Source organism: Miniopterus natalensis, chromosome 16 (genome assembly GCF_054644295.1).
Source record: "Miniopterus natalensis isolate mMinNat1 chromosome 16, mMinNat1.hap1, whole genome shotgun sequence".
Lineage (NCBI taxonomy): Eukaryota > Metazoa > Chordata > Mammalia > Chiroptera > Miniopteridae > Miniopterus > Miniopterus natalensis.
Window position 1 is genome coordinate 26,279,532 of NC_142096.1, and position 16,285 is coordinate 26,295,816.

Consider the following 16,285-nt stretch of genomic DNA (forward strand, 5'->3'; position numbering starts at 1 on the left):
TAAACAGCACATTTCCATTGTTTCACTGTGTATAGAAACTGTATGATGGAAATTTTTGTACATAAATCTTCATCTGGATATACGACTACTTCCTTGAAACTATCAGGAGTGGTATTCCTAGGTCAAAAGATATGACAGAGCAATTGTAAGGCTCCTAATATATGTAGTCAAAGTGATTTTCAGAAAATACAGACTTACACCACAAACCAGTAGTTCATGAAAATGCTGTTTTTTCACACCTTAATTAGTAAAGGGTAGGCTCTCATTCATTCATTCATTTTACTAATTTGATAGGTAGAAAATGGCATCTTACTTCAGTTTTCTGTTGTATTTTTTATTTAAGGATTTTTAAATTAAACAATCTATCTATTTTCCATAGAGGCTAAAGTAAGATTTAGCTTTCCCCCAGAATCTCTAACATAGATGGCCCATGAACTTGGCCTAGCATTCTGGTCTTTCTGGCCAAAGCTTAGTCACCTCTGCCTCATCACCTCAGAGATGAAGAGATGACCAGCAACAAGCAGCAGACTGCTCTCCCTGGAACACGCCTACCCTTGTAGTGGCAGAGACAGCTCAAATGGAGCCACCAGAAACCAGCCTGTCTACTCTTTACCTCCCCATAACTGGCAAAACAGGCCAAAAACACTGGGTTAAGTTTTAACAGTTCCACAGAAACTCCAACTGTTCTTAATAATACTTTCCTACTTCTTCCTAGTACCCATGATGTAGGTCAATGAAGTTTATTGTCAAAGTCGCTAAGTACTTATAACACAAACTGTCTATATATATATGCACATAAAGTATATGTGTTCTTACCCTTAATAATTAAGCTACCACCAGATACATCAGTCTGTATTTATGTGTATAAAGCACACATGCTATTACCCTTATTTTCCCACGTAATGTAAAAGGATGCAGGCATTTCTTTTTTTCTTTTTTTTAATATATCTTTATTGATTTCAGAGAGAGGAAAGGAGAGGGAGAGAGAGAGAGAGAAACATCAATGATGAGAGAGTCATTGATTGGCTGCCTCCTGCACACCTCCAACTAGGGATCGAGCCTGGAGGCTGGGCATGTGCCCTGACCGGGAATTGAACCCCTATCACCTGGATCTTAAGTAGACACTCAACCGCTGAGCCACACCTGGCCAGGCATTGGTCAAACACACAGAAGACTGACCCTTCATATACAGAGAGAGCGAGGGAGCACAGAAGCACTGTGAATCCTAGAATTACAGAAAGAACTTAAAGTAACCTGAATGGCATGTCTTTTATAAAGTTGCCTGTAACATGAAAGGTTCACACAAGGAAAACTGACAGCAAGTTTTAAATTTCTTATGTTGCTTGTATATGATGAACACAAAGATTGTTGGCCACAGTCTTAGTGAGCCAATGTTGAACATTTTCAGCCCAAAAGCTAGTGGAGTGCCCTTGTCCCATACACAGATCCACTCCTGGACACAGTGGTAGCTCTAAGCTATTTTCTCAACCTTCATGATCTTCCAGATGCATAAAACATGGAATAGGAGAGAGGTGACGAGATACTTAGCCTTCAGTGGTTTTAAAAATTAAAGTAAGTTTATTAGTAATAGTCCAAAAACTCAACACCGACATGCAAAAGGCAGAAATGGCCTTAAAAAAATAAAAGGCCTCGGCTACTTTACTGCGGTTCTAATAAATAACTTATTTATTGGGTTTCTCTAGAGACGGGACTCTTGGACAGGACAATCAGTAATTCACTCAGTCCTGTCCCAATAGCTCTTTACCAGCAACTAATTCACTTCATTGACTTTGCTTAACTTGTCTAACTTCAAAACTTTCCATTCCTATTATAAGATTACATATATTCTTGCAGTTTGTCCAAGGAGAGTAATACACTCTGCTTTGTGTCATCTCTTTTCTTACAATACAAACATACATGAACAGTCTTCAAATAAACAACAAACCTGCCATCTATTCATTTACATTTTGAACAACAGGTTAGTTAAGTGATAATGCTAAAATATATAAAGTGCGCTGGTAAAAGAATAATGAAAGAAAAACAAGGCTGTACTATGTTTCCTCTCCTCATAAATGCATGCCTACATTTACCCTGAAATTCTTACAAAATCCATAATATATTACAATCCATTCAAATATTGTACAAAGAATACCTTAAAGCTTGCTAAGTACCAAATTGCTTTAACTGATTGTATTTCAAAGATACTTATTTTAAACAATTCTTCAATCCATTCTTTATAGTAAAAGAGATATGTATGTGTGTGTGTATATATATACACACACATATATACATACATATATGGTATAGATAACAACACTAAGTTAATTCAGTGAAAAACCAACCAGTTACACAAAGCAGCAGTACAATCTGACAGTATGACTGTGTTCACAACTAACCAAACTCTACAGCCAAAACAAACCTACTGAACTTTGGAAAGAAGTTTACCTGAATCTCCAAAGTCATTCCCAATCTTACCAGAGAAAGCAACCACACCATAAATAAGACAGATTAAACACTGGTGTACTAAGAATTTAAAAACCAAAATGAAGATAGACAGATGATAGATAGACAGGATTTTAAAAGCTGTGTTACCTACCAAGTGCTTCCAACAGACCCTAGTCCTTCGGGAGACAGCATTTTATGAACCGACGACATGCATCCCAGAGACTCAACCCACATTTCCTGATTTCTATGACAAGGATTGTCATTAGCCAACCAAGATCACCAGGAATGCAGTACCAGTGTGGCCACACTTAAATAAACCTTTCATCTCTCTGAGCAAAACAAAAACACTGTGAAACTGGTAAGGCAAGTCCTACAGCTCAGCACTATTATACATTAGTTTCAGATGAGACCGCCTGACTAATTGGCATACCTGAGACTCATACAGGAAAGCCAACCAAGTGTAACTTGCATGAACTTGGAAAACCAAGGGCTAATCAATTCAAACAATTTTTAATAAAATAACTTAGTGTAATATTATGTAAGTGTGATGAATAGAATGCTAAACTCCTAAAGATTATATGTAATTGCTATATTTCGATGCAAAAAAAGACCTTGATTTTTCAGTTAAAAAAGTCATTACTAACATCTTACAAGGCAATTTTTAAGTTTGTGACATTCCTGGATACCATTTTTCTTATTCTCTCCATGTCTCCTTTGAGACATCATATGTAAACTTGAAGCCTTAAATAAAGGTCTTTACCATCTTAAATTCCCTTAAAAATTTGCCTAAGTAGAATTATAAATAAAGCAAGTGGTTTCTAGAATACTGCATTTGTCCTTATAGGAAAACTTTATTAATACCACTAATTAAACAAGCAATCAAGGCTCGCTTATAAAAGCAGAGATTAGAGAAACAAACGAAAAAACCTTGGCACCTTGGCAATATTCAAGACCATGCATACCCACTATTAATCTCTATTTATGAATAAGAATACACTTTTCACATTAAATGTTTTTTATTCTAAAATATAACTTTTAATTTGTATTTCCCTGATATCAAACTAGATACCCCATTAAAACAATTGAAATTAAAAAGAGAAAAATTAATAGATCTGACAATATGAACTTCTGAAGAAGATGTAGAGCAATCAGAACTCCCATACACTGCTGGTGGGAGTGTCAACTTGTACAAACACTCAAAAAGCTGATTGGTAGTACCTACTAAAGCTCAACATGCATTATTCCCAACAACCAGCAATTTCAATCTTGGGTATATATCCAAGAGAGGTAAGCACTAAAAATGCATAAAACTAAAAACACGTACAAGAATGTTCTTAACTTAGAGCGTTGTCCCAATAGGCCAAGGTTGTGGATTTGATCTCCCATCAGGGCACATACAAGAAGCAACCAATGAATGCATAAACAAGTGGAACAAACAAATCTCTTCTCTCAATCTCTCTCTTCCCCCTCCTTCCTCTCTTTCTCTAAAATCAATAACTAAATTTTTTTAAAAAGAAGGTTCATAGCATCTTTATTCATAATAGGCAAAACCAGAAATGACCCAAATGTCCATCTACAAGTTTTAATATACTCATACCATGAAATACTGCACAGCAATGAAAAAGAAGAATCTAACACTATACACTACAACATAGATGAATTTCACAGATATAATGCTGGGCAAAAGAAGCCTGACACCAAAGAGTGCATTCTATATGATTCAATTTTTACAAAGTTCGAAAACAGGCAAAACTAACCAAGGGGGGGGGGGGCGGGTAGAGAGATCTATCTATGGCGATCAAGACAAAAATAGTGGTTATCTTTTGGGGGTTATTAATAAGCAGGGGCACACAAGAGAGCCTTCTAGGGTGCTGAAAATGTTCTATGCATTGATCTGGCTAATATTTACAAAGGTGTACACATATTCACACACATATAAAGCTCATCTGAGTCATATTCCATCTTCCTGGCTTCCTGGCCTTCAATATGTTACTTAAACTCTCTAAACCTGACTTGTTTCCTCCATGACCTAGGGCAGATATTAAGATTATAAACCATGCAAAAATGGTCATTTATATTATTACCTGGTTTCTTATTTGCACAAACAAACATGGTGAAAGAATTTATGAATGCCAATAGCAAAAAGCAACAGCTGACAGTCATAGTAGATAAAAAATAAAAAAAATCAAACACAAGAAATTACAGTTGGAAAAGCCTGATGCCATATATAGTATAAAAGCAAAAAGCTGAACACAACAAAAACTGATGTGTTGTCACAAGAAAAGGATAAATTATATGTATGTAATCTTTTTAAAAAATATATATCTTGATTGATTTCAGAGAGAGGAAGGGAGAAGGAGAGAGAGTTGAAACATCAATGATGAGGGAGTCATTGATCAGCTGCCTCCTGCACGCCCCCGACTGGGATGGAGCCCGCAACCCGGGCATGTGCCCTGACCGGGAATCCAACCCCGATCTCCCGGATCCTGGGTCGACACTCAACCGCTGCGCCACACCCGGCTGGGCTGTATGTAATCTTAAAAGACATAAATGTATACAATATACTTAAAGATTTCCAGTTGAAGTGCTTAGATAAAATAAAAGCAATTCTAACACACCTGAGGGTTGGTTATCTTCAATTTTCTGGAAAAGGCAGTCATGTAAAGCAACTAGATAAGAAAATTAATACAGTAATTTTTCTCTACTAAATAAAAATTTTCAATTAGCTAATTTGTTTTAAATCTTCTCATACTGTTTTTATTTAAAAACATCAGCACAGAAAATAGTTCTAACACTAAGGAGGAATTCTTTACATCCTGAATTGCCCACTGCAGTATACCTTTTAATTACAAAAAGCACACTCCATGTTTAAATTACAACTTCAGGGCAGGCATTATATTTTTAAATGTTATTTCCTGGATTTTCTCTTATTATAATGGTCAAAAGTAGAATTATGACTTATAAATTATTTCTGCATCTAGAAGCAACATAAAGCTTTCTTACTAAAACAAAAATAGAATCTAACTTTTACTGACCAATGTAATGCCAGAATGCTAAATTAAAGTGCAAATCTTAAAAAAACCTAAGTAATCAAAAAAGATCATTTTAATCTTTGAGTTTTTGCTATAGCCTGTACAGTTCTTTGATTTTATTCTAATTCAAAATTCTAGCTTCCTCAAGTATAAAATGCTACTAAGAACTTTAAACTAATTTGGAAAATTACTACAACTGTATAAACTGTATGTGGAGATGTTTTTCTTCTTAACAGTTCTCTTCAGTTCACAATGAAAATTCATAGCTAAAAGTAACTGAGATATTCCTTCCTTAAGCTAAAATGTTTAAAATTATTTCTATGTATTAATTTACAACAACTTTTTAAAAGCAATGCACTTTGATGTTATTTTTATATCTACATTTTTTCCTGGCATTAAATTGCATACTACCAGAGAAATCAAAGTAAAATCAGGCTTTATCTAAGTTAATTTTAAGCTAAGCTTTATCTTTAAATGCTTACATTGAATTTTCTAAAGCAAAATCTCATATTCAGTGAGGCAGCAATCAAATATATTATGAAAAAATCATGACGATGATGTTATAGTCCCAGCAAAGGCAGTATGAAAAACTGCATTTTCACACAAATTACAGCTTTAAACAGAAAGCAATGCCTTACATCGTAACATGAACAGAGACACTGACAAGTTTAGAATGCAACGTCCCCTTAAGGTCAACCTGATTTACGTTACATTCACGTTACATGAATCCCTTTATAAGGTTTTAGAAAACAATACTTACGAAAAGCATTCACTATGTGATGATGGAAGCCATTTTAAGATGTATAAATCAGTTACTTTACTCAAAACACAAGTATATAGTAAAGAGTAACTGGAATTAGAAGGGGCTGGGAATTAAGCCAACACAACTGCTTATAGCTAAAACTGGACAAACACTCCAATTTTTTTCAATCTCTAAGAATTAAAAAATTTTAAAAAGCTAGTCCATTTTTTTTCAGTGATAAGAAAACAACTAAATTTGTGTTTGCGCAGAGAATGTCTCTGCCAAATTCAGCCTACAGTGAATTTAAATGGCTAGATTTGTAAGCAGGTTTAAAACTATGCTTAATAAATAAAAGAAAGCCATCTACTTACAACATGATTCTGAGTCTATTTCAAAAATGCTGGTCTGACTAAAACTTCTTCCTGACTTATTCCCAACTCTAGATATAAAAATGAATCTTTTCTGTAAGAGTTGACAGAAAACTCTGCCAAAATCCCCTTTGACTATCTTAGTCATAAGTTTTATTGTTGTTACTGTGTTTTTTTTCTTTGAGGGGGAGGTGGAGTTTTGTTTTGTTTTTTTAAAGAAACCTTACAATGAGTATTACGTTATATGATATAAGATATATTATAATTTAAATATATTTTAACAGCAAATGTTGATGCTTGTACCAAATTAATTTTTTTTCTTCGTTTTAAATAACTCAGTGACCAATGCTTGCTTTGGTGTTCTGGATACTCTATGTCTATTTAGTATTTAAGAACAAACTCCAAGAGTCCATAGTTCAGAGAAACACATGCTTTACAAGAGTTGGGATATGGTTGCTTAATACAGACTGGAGCGAAAAGCACTGAAATCATTACATTTTGGAGATGGGACATAAATTAGTTTTATTCACAGAGTTATGACCAATATGGCATTCCTCTTTTCCAAGAGTGGGTAATAGTGGCCAGTTACAGTGTCATGTAATAAATGCTTTGCAGGTAAACATGCTTATTAATTGTGAATTTCATGTCTTCCTTTTTTTTAAAAAAATATATCTTTACTGATTTCAGAGAGAGGAAAGGAGAGGGAGAGCGAGAGATAGAAACATCAGTGATGAGAGTCATCGATTAGCTGCCTCCTGTACACCCCTGACTAGGGATCAAGCCGGCAAACCGGGCATGTGCCCTGACCGGGAATCGAACCCTGATCGCCTGGATCCTAGGTTGATGCTCAACTGCTGAGCCACACCTGGCCGGGCCATGTCTTCCTTTCAACATTTCCACTACTTCATATCAATCCTCTCCTCTTTTTGTTTCTGCTGCTACAACCCTAGTCCAGGTCTTCATAATTTCACTGTTCAGTAACCTTTTATTTAACTAGTCTCTTGTCTACATAATCCATTCTATACAAACTAATCATTAGATAGCTTTCATCATGTCATTCCCACATTAAAGACCTTCATTAGTTCCCTACTGCTTCCATAACTAAGGCCAAACTCTTAAGATATTCAAAATTCTCCATGATCTGGCCCAGAACAACTATCTTTGCTATCTTCTTATTACAAGACGCATGCACCCTGTTCTCTGACACCAAGCCCTCTCCCTTTCCTAGCAGAGATCAGCCAGGCCTTCCCTGTATCTACCTGTGTTTGAGTGTTCACCTTGGATCCACATCCCCGTTATCTCTACCTATTAACATCCTTCCCATCTTTCACGGTTCTGATCCTACTTCAAGATCCTTCCTTGACCTCGCTTCTGAGAATTAGATCTCTCTAGTCTATGTTTCCACAAAACTTTCTTTATACTACTTATCAGACTCTCAGGCTCTGTCCTGTATTTTAGCTCTGTTGGTCCACACATCTTATTTTCACTTTTAGACCACGAACCTCTTAATGGCAGGGGGTTCTGACTTGATCTTTACATCAATACTAACAACCTGTAGCACAATACCTTCCTTGAAATACCCATTACAATAAATATCAATAAATGGACTATGTCTGGATCCTTGGCAAAAGCCATCAAATACTGTACCTGGAGGATGTGGTGAGAAATAAAACGTAAGCAAAATGACAAAATTCAGGTTACCATAAAGTAGAAACTAAAAAAATGAACAGTGGACAGCACTTAATATATTCATTCTTCCTTGGTCAGATCTGTTACCTCTAGTTATATAAACCATGGTCATTTTCTCAGTCAACCTGAACATGTTCTACTTATCCCTGTTTCCATGAGCTCTGCCCACAGTGCCCCCCATACTTGCTTATCCCTTTCTTCACAACCACAAGCTTTTTCTAGAATGATGTAAACACATTCACACTCAAACCACAATGTATGTTCTCTAGAAAGCAGAGCTAAGCCCGTTGCTCTCAACCATGGTAGAGTCAGCTGTACCAATAAATGTCTGTCAACTAAAACAGCTGAACAGATTTTATACTCAATCTCAAAGGCTTATTGTTGTTTTAACTGTGGTAAAATATACAAAACTTATCATTTTAATCATTTTGACGTATACAGTTCAGTAGTGTTAAGTACATTCACATTGTTGTACAACCAATCTACAGAACTATTTTTGCTTTCCAAAATTGAAACGCCATACCCATTAAACAACTCCATTCCCTTCTGCCCCTGGCAACCACCATTCTACTTTCTGTCTCTATAAATTTAACTCTAGGTGCCTCACGAGTGGAGTCACACAGTATTTGTCTTTCTGTGTCTTATTCTACTTAGTATAATGTCCTTAAGGTTCAACCATGTTGTAGCATTTTAGAATCTCCTTCCTTTTCAAGGCTTGATAATATTCCATTGTACGACGTATGGAGCACATTTTTTATCCATTCATCTGTCAACAGACAATGAGCGTCTTCCACATTTTGGCTACTATGAGAAATGCCACTATGAACGTGGGTGTACAACTGAAGGGCTTGTTGTGAAGTGACTCAAAAGCCATTGGGGAGGGAGGCTGTGCGAAGGGAGTCCTCAAAGGTACCAAGGGAAATAAGTCATCTGCAGCTGAGAAACAAGTGCCCCTTACAAATACTGATGGAGGCAGGCTTACAGGTATAAAAATGCCCTGGACCAGGAGCTACACACAAAACAAGTTAGTGCTTAGTGCTAACTCAGTCATGTTTAATACCTGGTTTGGACTGAATACTGACAACTTTAAGAGTAATGCCTATGCACATGTGTGTACACACACACACACACACACACACACACACACACACACACACACACACACGTTGGGCTCCCCAGCACTGCTGATAATCACTGATCATTCTCAGATAAACCCCTGCTACTGCTTGCCCTGGAACATACATATGAGACAAGGTGTCCTTGAGGAGAGCAGCTCCTTTAGCAACTGCACATGTGACATTCGATCTGGGGCTCATATTTTCCATCAGGAAACAGCACTCTCTCTCTCCCTCTTCTTCCACAGTCCTAGCCTCTCCCACAAACTTGAGCACAGCTCTCATTCTTGCCCTCAGATCTATCTGTAGGATGAGCAGGTAGAATTCATTCTTGAGACAGGAAAGTTTCCACTGTAGAAAGAGGATTTGTGAAAGGCTGCTCACAAAGCTGAAGCAGGGTCACTGACCATCAGAAGCTGTCACCCTACCCTGCCTGCTTCCCAAACACCTAAAAGAGCAAGGTGGTAAGAAATAATTCCTGCCAACATGTCCCTCCCAGGGTCTCTTACCTAGTGAAGAAAACCACGGAAGGAAGGGGTCTGGCAAAAAAAAAAAAAAGAATATGGATTCAACTTTGCAAGAAAGATCTTTCTGGATAGGCAGCAGAGGCTACCAATCAAGAGCCCAAATGCTGAGATTCAAACAGTGGCTCTCCACACACTAGCTGTGGGACCATCTGCAAAATAGGGGTAACAATCATGCCTACTTCACAGTGTTGTTATCAGGTTTTAAGTAAACAAGTTAACGTTAATGAAGCACTTAGAACAGTGCTTGTCCCATGGCAAGCACACAAGCACTATACAAGTGTCTGCAAAATCAACAAATAGGTAATTTATTAAGTTCTACCGAAATGCAATCCTGGGAAGGCACAACGAAGTCCTGGTTATCTCAACCAATTTCTAAACGTGTATTCTTCAATACCCACATGCATAAGCACAAATTAAATTACCCATAACTAAAATTTCAGCATGATTGTACTGCAATGATGCATTCCCAGAAAAAAGTATCTCAACTGATTTAATTACTAATAAATATTTCAACAAAGATAAGAAAACATATTACTCATGAATGTTTCTATTTAGTACTTAAAATTTACTGCTCGCTAGCTTCATATTTGTTTATATTCTTTTATTGAATTCCAACTTTTGGTAAAGCACAGAATGGGGAACAAGCTACAAGATTGTTCACAATACTGGCAGGCACATACAGAAGGGACAAAAAAGGACCATAGGCCAAAATTTCTAATACTCAAATGCATTCCACTTAATGTTCAATACCAAGTTGTCTCCTCAATGTATTTTGTGCAAATGTTACATTTCTATTATACAAAAACTTTTCATTCAGTATGGATCTCTTTTTTTCTTTGACAGGAACTCCCAAAGTACAGCCGATAAAAAAAAAGTTCCTGGGATTCCTTTCTCTTCAAAAAAAATTAAAGATTTTTTTGGAAGGACACTAGGATTTGTAGTAAGTTTTATTTTACCTTAACTGTTACAGAACTAAATAATATACCTAAGACTTCACACGAAACAATCACATACAGAAGTAGTTATTCAACCCACCAACCTTTTCTAAATGATTTGTCTGTTTTAACAAACTAAGGACATTTAAGTTTTTGCAGTTTTAAAATGCAAAATATCTGGATTTTAAAAAATTAACCACATTAATGCTATCAGTTTCACGATTTTGAAAATCAATGTAATAGTAGGCAAAACAAAACAAAAAACACTCAAACCACCCCTAGGGCTTATAGAAAAGCAGAGTTGTTATACTAATTCACTTTTGTAAATCAGTTTTGAAGATTTACTTTTCTGAAAATTAAAAATAATTCTATACATTATTTCCTTAAATTGTTTTGGCTTTACAGCTTTTTAAATGTTATAACACTTATTTTATTATTTTTTATTGAAGTACAGATGACATACAATATTGTATTAGTTTTAGGCATCCAACATAGTGATTCAACATTTATATAACTTATGGTATGATCACCACAATAAGTCTTGTAACCATCTATCACCATACAAAGTTATGACCATGTCGTTGACTATGTTCCCTATGCTATACATTACATTCCTCTGACCTGTTTATTTTTATAACTGGAAGTTTGTTCCTCTTGGTCCCCTTCACCTTTTTCATCCCGTCCCCCACCTCTTTCCCCCTCCCTTTCCTTTAAAGTTTAAAACTTCAAATACTGCACTGTGTTCTTCCTAAAGTTTATACCAATTCAAATAAAATTAGTTTCATGTTCACACATTTTTATGTTTAATACTGCATTATTATCACTTTGAAGGAAACCCAAATAAGTCAGCTTCTCTGATTTACATCTACAAATATATTTTTTATTTGATCATCCTAATACTAAGCTAATGTGACTCCCACAGATTCTCATGTGCTGAATTACTGCCAACCTCCTAACAGTCTGGAATGCATTAGATACTGCAGGTGACCAGAGCATACATTCTGATACTAATACATTATTAATTCATTCTAGTTGGGGTTTTTTAAAGATACAGATTTTTCTGTAGTGCACAACTTACATAAACACACACACAGACACCCCTTACATAGTTTAAAATCTCTTCTAAAATATTTTTTAGCTAAGCAGCAAAATTTATGTAAGGTAGATTCCCTACGCAACATATTTGCTATTTAACACATACAAAATATAAGTGATGTCACTAAATAAAGTACATGAAGATAGTATTTCAGAAATAACAGCCTATAAGCCAATAACCATTAACTTATATTTTATTTCACTACAGGCACTAAGCAGAAAAGATAAATATTTAATATCCTCCTATGGTCAATAAATTTGAATTACTTCAGTCATGGCAAATATATTTACATGTGTTAACGGAAATGCCTATACTTATAATCTCAAATGTTAGTATACAATTTTCAAGGGACAAAGTCACTAGTAGAATTGAAGGTCATTCAATGCCTCAGATCAAATATTCCTTTAAAATTTAGGTTTTTGTAAATGAAATCAGAGCAAAATTTCTATTTATGCCCTTTCTGGTCCTTAAGTTTGATTCTGCCATATATAACATCCTTCCCAGAATGTCAAATATGACCAAAACAGTGGGTGAATCTTTCCATACTATTATCATTTCAAAGGTGACCCAAAATTCAATTAATCAGTGATGATTTATACTGGCGTATTAACATGAGTGAGTGATGTAAAATTCTGAGGACAAAGAGCCCTGTTCTCTCTCTCATCATGAGTGAGTCCCACTCGAACCTTTCATCCTAATTCAGGAGTAAGAAAGAGACGAGAAGATAGTCAACATGAGTTCCACAAGACCAAATAACCTTCCTAGAAAAATGTGTTTCAAAAATGCATTTTAGGTTGCCTGGGACCTGGGACACTCTCATATGAACACTGTCATAGGTGGTTATTAGGTTGTCTCAGTCCAACACCAAAAGCCTTTTAAATCCATGTGTTCTATCCGTACAGTACTAGAGCAGCGATTTTCAATCTTTTGCATCTCATGGCACATAAGCTAATTCCTAAAATTCTGCAGCACACCAAAAAACATACTTTTTGACGATCTGACAAAAAATAGGTATCATTTTGATTGGTTTACAAAAAACGAAAAAAATTAGCTACTCTTTTTGCTCCAAAGTCACTTTTCAATGAGACTATTGTGTCTGCCACTGAGTGGGGCAGGGGTTCACATAGGGCCAGTGGGTAGGCAGTTGGGGATGTAGGAAATGTTCTAGGAAAAGTGACGGGGCGAAGAGGTGGGGAAGGTTTGAGAGGGGATGGAGACCAGGATGGGACTGGGAGTTTGAGGGAGGTACTGAACTTGAGAGAAGACAGGCGTGGGTAAGGAACAGTGAGTACAGCAGAGCCGACCAGCGGGTCTTTCTCAACCAAGGGCCAGCTGCAGCCTTTCCTTTCAGCTCACCTCACCTGTTACCTCTGCCCAGAATTTCACTCCTCCTCTGGCTGGCTACGAAACAGAACCTAACCTCTCTTATGTTTCCATTAACAACAAACCCTGTAGATGTCTAAGGAGTTTTACTGCTAATAACAACAACAACAGCGTGTTAAATGGGCCCTCTTATGCATTGATTAATGGTGAGTCTTTTATGGAGAAAAATGTGACTCCACTCCCGGAGCTGGGACAAGGTGTGGAGTGGAAGACAGGGGACGGACAGCTTCCTTCTGGCCCAGGGCAGGGACAAAGTGGGACCAAGGTGAGAAAAGGCTCCCATTGGGGAAGACAGAACAGGGGAGAGAGCTCCCAAACTGTAGTAATAAGTCTTACAAAACAAATCAAGATCATGCAGTTCAATAACAAAAGTTCAACCATTCAAAAGACAAAGCATAGTTCTAAATAGTATTATAAACACTTTAACTGTCTCAAGAAGACAGTTCCCCGGCCAGGCGTGGCTCAGGGGTTGAGAGTTGACCTAGGATCCAGGCGATCGGGGTTCGATTCCCGGTCAGGGAACATGCCCGGGTTGTGGGCTCAATCTCCAGTCGGGGGCGTGCAGGAGGCAGCGGATCAATGGCTCTCTCATCATTGATGTTTCTCTCTCTCTCTCCCTCTCCTTTCCTCTCTCTGAAATCAATAAGGATATATTTTAAAAAAGGAAAAAAAAAAAAGAAGAAAAAAAAGAAGACAGTTAATTTATTTAATGTAAAATGTTTCTCAAGTGGAGGAGTTAATGTTAACATACTCTTTTCAACTGCTGATGACAAAGCTGCAGTTTTGTAGTAAATTACAGTGGCCAAGATAATCCAAGAGTAATTTACTGTCCAAGTTCTCCAATCACACCTGGAAACATTTAAGCCTGTCATGCCATGTATGTTAATAGTTAGGAAGCAGAGACTGTAGCTTAACCACATCTGAAAAGTTAAATTATCATTTTATACAACTCCAAAGGATCACAAATATTGCAATATGGTTCCCCCAGGGTAAAAGGCAATGTGTGACATATGGGAACGCAGGGATAAATAATCACTCCAAAGACCTTCACTGCCCGAGTTTTCAAAGAATTTGTAAACGTGCCATGCATAGTTTATAAATTTTCCTCTGCTCAGTTGTCTTCAAATTTAGAAATTAATTTTTCAGCCAGATAAAATTTCAAAGCACTTTTTCAAGAATCATACACTTAGTGTAATTTTTCCCCCCATAGGATGAACAGCACATGTACCAACTACTGCTCCAATGTGTACTGTCTGCTCTCTGGGAGTTGGGGGACGACAAAAACCCAAACTGAGACCCAAAACAATTAGCAGCAGCGTGACAGCAACTAAACCTCGACTTCCAGGAATACATATAATGCTTAGGCCCATTCCACATACCTTGGAAAATCCCACTAAAATGATGAATTCTTCATAATTTAGATCTGTTTTAACTGTAAACTCCAAAATGCAGCACAAGCATTAATTCCCTATTATAAAGAATCTCAATGACGACTTTTTTGTCTGGTGTTTTCTCCAAAATCATAGATTTTTGTTGTTGTTGGCTAATAATTTATTTAGGATTTTAACAAATTTTTCATACATAAAAATTTTTTTTTGTTTAAAATATTACAGATGTCCCTTTTTCTCCCCATTGACCCGGTCCACCCCATCCCATCTCCCTCCCCACCACTGTCCTTGTCCTTGGGTTGTGCATATTTGCATATAAATTCTTTGGTTACTCTCTCCTCCTCCACCCACCCGCCCTCCTCCATCCCTCTGACATTTGTCAGTCTCATCTATGCTTCCATATCATTGAATCTATTCTGTTCATCTGTTTACAAAATCATAGATTTTTTAAAAATATTATTATTCAGGACCTGAAAGAGAACTATTCCAACGCCCTCAAAAATTTTTCAGTAACTGAGGCACTAAGAGTCCAGGAGACTTGCCCAAGCTCAAACAGTGCCAAAGGGTAGAGCAAAAGGTGACTTCAAGTTTGGGGCCAACTAGCAGGGGCAGAGCTGAAGCTAGACAGCAATGACCCAGGCTCCACAGAGACGTCTTCTCCCCATACAAACTGCAACTCCACCATCCCCATGACTCACGCCCAAACACAGAGAGCTGCAGTGCAGGCTGTGCTGACTGTGCTGGTGTGAAATGACATTGTTACCTTTACTATGGGCAATCTGAATCTAGGGTATTAGGTATACGCTACTCTAATCAAGTAATAATCAACTTAACTGTGCTCATAAACAAAACTTATGCGGTTTCTTGTGATGTTCTTAAATGTACAGAAATCTACACAAGGACTCCTAACTGCAAGTGTTTAATAATAAAATGATTAATCAGGAATAGAACATTTTCACCTGCATTTCCTTCAAAGCTGTGAAGATCCTGCTTTTCTTGCCCTTGTTCTGGCCAGGCCACTCACTTCATCTGCCATTCTGACCTGATTAATGACTTTGAAAATAATTGTGTACAGCCACTGGGCATAAGTATCAAAATGCTTGCTAAACATTCATTACTTCTCTTAACATCCCTATTTAGAGATAAGCAAACTGAGACTCACATTAAGGCTTGTGCTGCGCCAAGCCTGGTGCTAAAGCTTAAAGTTCTGATTATTGTTGAAATGACTATCAATTTGAATGTGAGCTGCCTTTTTCCTTTAAAAAGCTAAACACTGTCATAAAAAATATATTTTTTTACAAAATAAGAAACTTTGTTTATCATATATATCTATGTCCAAAGGCCTACTGGGCTAGAACCTATAAGCAGGCAGCTTCTGGGTCTGAATCATTCACAATGGTCGCCAGCCCAGTGCCCAGATCATGTTAAGAACTCAACAAATACTGTGGAAGGCGAGGAGAAGGGGAGGAGTGAAAGCTGTAAAACCAGACTGGGTGAACAAGTCCATCCACCTCTGTACTCAAGATGTTAGGTTAATATAATTCTTATGGACATCTGTCCACTGT

General features: G+C 36.9%; 1 protein-coding gene across 7 annotated transcripts in view; it reads right to left on the reverse strand.

The window, feature by feature from the left end:
- The window catches only part of NCOA2 (nuclear receptor coactivator 2), a 248,316-nt gene that overhangs the window by 171,505 nt on the left and 60,526 nt on the right, over nucleotides 1-16,285 (reverse strand). Inside the window, exon 1 of one of the 7 annotated variants that reach the window (XM_087825434.1) lies at nucleotides 2,597-3,129. The exons of the other annotated variants lie outside the window; for them this stretch is intronic. The gene's annotated coding sequence lies outside the window, so the exon portion shown is untranslated. Of the gene's footprint in view, nucleotides 1-2,596; nucleotides 3,130-16,285 lie in introns of those variants that run through there. 7 annotated transcript variants of the gene reach the window in all.